The sequence below is a fragment of the Sesamum indicum genome, linkage group LG2, assembly GCF_000512975.1.
Source record: "Sesamum indicum cultivar Zhongzhi No. 13 linkage group LG2, S_indicum_v1.0, whole genome shotgun sequence".
Classification (NCBI taxonomy): domain Eukaryota; kingdom Viridiplantae; phylum Streptophyta; class Magnoliopsida; order Lamiales; family Pedaliaceae; genus Sesamum; species Sesamum indicum.
Genome location: NC_026146.1, coordinates 5,766,804 through 5,772,030, shown reverse-complemented (window position 1 = coordinate 5,772,030; position 5,227 = coordinate 5,766,804).

Here is a 5,227-nt window from a genome sequence, read left to right as displayed (position 1 = left end):
TGATTAGTTTGGGTGCCATAGCGCACAATGCGGAAAGCACTCGGTGGAATCTACGGTGAATAGTCTCAAGTGAGTGTTTGAATCGCTCCATATTGTCGCGTTGTCGTTTATGCATGCTGACCGTCTGCATGAAGAGCGCAACTCCTCAATGGAGCTAACTCTTGAGGTCTGACCATGAGGCAACAATCCCCTAGAAGTTAGCGCATCAACTAAAACATAGAAGCATGGTTTTGTCATACGAATATTGTCATAAAATCTGCCCGTGTGTGGAGTTATCATTATCTAAGCTACCCATCCTTCGCCTTGCAACGCACTAGTATTACGAGGCACATTTTCTCTAAACAGCTCCGGGCAGATCATATCTCTAAAAGCGTAAAACTCTTCAGGGATAGCAGATTCGTTGCTGCCTGGAGTCTCGAATGCCCCCGGGTTGTTACTGGATGAATTTGTGTCCTCAACAGCTCTCTCGCTCGCACTCGCCATAGTTCTGCACGAGTAAATGTAAAAAAAAGAGACACAATATGGGATCTCGAGTTGAGACAATAAGCATCAGCAATCATAATAAATAGACGAATACTTTTAACTAAGAAAGTACAGATGTTCAGCCCCATGGTGATTGCGACAGCACACCAATTAATTTAGAAGAACAAGAACACATATAACTATTTAACCCATAGTCAATCCGCTATGACAAGCATGAATTACTTTCCCAATGAGAACAACCAACGCAATTTGTTGTCATCATCTAAACAGAGGAAGATCGTTCGCGTGCTATGACTATGAAAATGCTCCGACGCTGTTGTGAAGATTGTGTCAGGCAGATCCTTAAATTTTGTCAACTCATCTACGCAACGCTCGATAGACTCCGTAGCTTTATGGCCAGTTCTGTCAATCTTTCCCTGTAGTGACTCTTGCAACTTGTCCATTATCTCTCACTTCTTATTTTGCAATTCGCTCATCCCGCGCCTTATTGGGCATTTGCTACTAGATGGTGATGTAAAACTCTGTGCCGCCGAAGTAGGTAAGTACCCGCCAGGTGTTGGCATTGATTGTGACTCGGAGAATGCTATATCCTCATAGTCCTCACGCGACGGCGACGGCCTGAATTCTCAACCGTCATATGTTCATCATCACCGATGGATACAGTTTGGGCTCCTTGAGTGGGTTGTGCGAAGGACCGTGCAATGCCTCCCATTGCGATGTTCCTTGCGAACATTTGGGTGCACAGGTCAAAGTGTGGTATCCCATATTCAACTATTTTTTTGTACTCCGAATTTTCCTGCATAGGCAGTTTTTAGGCAATTTTTATTTGAGCAACGTGGAATGTTTCTTCATCAAAGGTAAAACATGATGTTCCGTATAGTCCGCATTATATGTAAATTTAAGACAAAAAGGTTAATACCCGACAGAGCTCCTCCAAACGTTCAAACTCATCTATAACAGTGTTCCGCTCAGTTCCCCTTTTAACAAGGTCATTTAATAGGCGCCATGCACGATGCATCCTATTCAGCTTACCCTTGAGTTGTTCCGGGTTAAATACATAGCTTGGGTCGAATGTCGAATTCATCCTATCGGTTATACGAGCCCAGACAGAAGGTGAAAAAGTTGATGGCTGCAGACGATGGTTTACAAACTCTTCGTGCATAAACTCGATGGAAATTCGCTCTATGTACCGGGTCCATGCAATTTTTTCCACGCGAGATGTATGCGAAGAACCTATGTCGTCCGATCGATGCATCTATATGGTAGGGCGAAACAACTTTAATAACTTTTTTCATTTTAATCACATTAATGACAAGATACTTATTTCTAATAATATCGAAATGTCCTTAAATTTTAATATTATATATGTTCAAAATTTTAAAACGGGTCTTAGCACTTTTTTTTTTTTTTTGCATTTCTTTTTCTAGATTTGAACAAAAGGAGGAGAAAAAAAAGTTGAAGGCAAAGAATATTAGATGTAGGCCATTACAAATACAGTAAAACCTTTATAAATTAATAATCTTGGAATCATAAAATTTTATTAATTTAAAGAGATATTAATATATCGATAAATTAATATTCTATTAATTAAAAAAAAAGACTTTTTAAATGGAGCAAATTTAATACAGATGTATATGAATGTCGTTTTTGCTAAATTTTTAAACTACTCCTGGGATAATTCTTGGGTTAAGAATTTCAAGCTTCCCATCATAAGCCAACTGGTTATCTTTCGAACAGAATTGAGTAACTATAATTCACTTTGTTAATTCATCATACATTCTTTTAAACATTACGAAGGACTCGAATTCTTTAATAAACTTATAAAAGTTGAAGCCACTTTTTTATTTTTAATTTTTACAATTTCAGGCGACGGGTCATTCTCCTCTATTTTAACTGTGAAATGAGCACATATGAACAAATTCCTTATATATTACCTGTGCCATCTATTGTATTGATTGCTGGTTGGATTTGTGCTTAAAATTTTAGTATTTATGGAATTAGATCTTCTTCTTCTTCTTCTTTTCTTTCTTTCTGTTTTAGTATTTAAAAAAAATAATTACATTTACACCCTTCACCTATTTTTTTTTACATAAATCACCCTATCTTTTTAAAAATTATAGAAGTCACCCCTGGCAGCTTTTAAAACTCCAATATACCTCTGTTTATCTGGTCAAATTTTAATATAACTTTTTAAGAACATTAGTGCCCTCAAAGTATTTTTGTAATTATCAAAAGGTAGAAGAGGTGTAAAAATAATATATATAGGGGTGAGTAATATGGTTCCATAGATTTTTTATTATTTACATTAATTTATTAATTTAAATTTAAATTATTTTATTATCTTTTTTCTGACTAAATTTTTACATAAATTTATACTTTTTAATGATTAAATTATTTAATTAATATAGTAATTTAAAATTAATTATTAGATTAAGATTTTAAATTAAAAAAATTTCACATTTTTATAATTTTTAAAATATTATTAAAAGATTATTCATATTCTTTATTTTTGTTATAATTAAATTTTACTAAAATTAATAAATAATAATATAAAATAATTTCTGCAGTTTATATAACTCATATTAGAATTAGTGAAATAGATTATTTATTTAAAAGATATGTTAAATTATTAAATTATTTTTTTAAAAAAAATATCCCTTTTCCCAATCTTCTACTATGGTCGGTCATAAAAAAAAATAAGTAGAAGAAAAGTAATACAACTCAGTTAACACAGAAAAAAAAAATATAAATGAAAAAAAAAAATAAGTTGAACAAACTATCTTGAATTTTTTTATTAAATATGATTAATTTTAGGTAATATTATTTATTAAGATCATAGCATGAACCGACAACTTGACCAGCTTTTCAAGATTAATTTTTCTTTATTCAGCATCAAATTAATTCAAATAATTACTTTCCGAGCTCCTCTGTTTGACCAAGCAATCTACCAATAAAAGAAAAAACTAGAAAAAAACATATTAAGATCTTTTATTAGATGAGTTAAAGATAGACCACTATTTTTATGAGCATTTTTTTGGCCATAAATCTAAAAGCATGTCACACCATGCTTAAAAGAAAAATAGACTAAGACCACTTTTGACTTCTGAGTTTGATGTGTGTTAAACTATTCTATCCCCTGTTGTGTGTGTGAGAGATCTTAGCTAGATGACATTGCCAGTGTTTCTCACTCTAGCTTTATCTTGTTTGTCATCCTGAAGTGTTTACCTTACTTTCAATAGATATACTACACAAATATTATAAACCGATAACTCAACAGGTTATAATGTTGTTTACTCTAATCTCCATTTACGCAGTAGCAATGGAGCAATTCAAATCATGACTCTCTTTTTGAACATGCAATATTATGTATAACCAAGATATACAACAAAGTTTGAGTCATCGGAGCATCTTTTATCCAGACATGTACATGATAAATAAAACACCACTTAAACTTAAAGAAATATAGGGATGTAGATCAGAAAGGCCTACAAATTATTGGAGTCAACCATACAGCAAATCCTCCTAATTTAAGATTCCTGAGATATTCCATGTGACTTCAAGTTTGAAATGGAAGAAAATCAAGAGATGGTAATACAAAGGAAGATGAATTCACATGCAAGAGGAACAAACATTTCTAAGGAGTCTTAATATGAGAGATTGCTCCTAAACCATAACAATTTTATGCGTGTTTAAGTGCATAAAAAGAGAGCCATTGGATTAAATTTGGAATGACATGAAGGGTCTCTAGGATTTAACCAAGAAACAGAGGGAGGAAGTGATAAAGAAATTTTTACTACATTATCCTAAAAAATGGCTATCCTTTTTAGTCAGTACTTTATAAGTTCCAAGTGTTGATAAAAGAGAATCTGAACCTTGACATGAGAAGGAATGTTCAGCTTCCTACTGCTATTTAATTTGGACAGCAGTGTAGGCTAATAACCTTCTCAATGTAAAGTACAAATGCATAAACAAAAATCTTAAATGAAGGTTAATAACACACACACATTCCGCCATAAAAAAATGAATATGTAAGTATAACCTATTATGATTGTAGCTTGCATAACATACATTATTGCAACAACAAATTGAATCTTCTAGACTCCTAAATTGTAGATGAGGTATAACGAAGAATCAATCTACAAAATCTAAACAAAACGCGGAATGAATTCCTACTGAAACTGAATTAACAAACAAAAAATAAAAAACATACAGCTAATCACAGACTAAATCAAACGAGCCTCACAATACACACTATCCGATGATTATGCAAATCCAAGAACATAAAACTAACAAGTCGAAGTAATTCATCATTTCCAACAAACGTCAACAGGAAGCAAAACCAAATTAAACATTTTTCATCTTAAAAATTTGAAAAATACAACATTCAAGATCACGACTTGTGAGAGAAAGTAAGATACATACCTTAATAACCAAAAAATGGTAAAGCCAAATGTTGGATGGATGAGAGTACTCAACCAACAATGTGTAAACAACTGCAATGCACTACTTTACTTCCGGCAGAATAAGCTCGACAGACTACTCTTAGAATGTTTAGCAATAAGCAAAGAACGAAAGTGCAAATCTCATAAAGAGTTGTAACATATTATATAGAGGGAGAAGGACAGTACACTTCACGGGTGAAATAGTAATTTTTTTCAAAATATCAACATCCAAGTGAGACTGACTAGAGTAGAAAAAGTAACTTCATATCCGAAAAATATTTCAGAAGAGTACAAATCATACG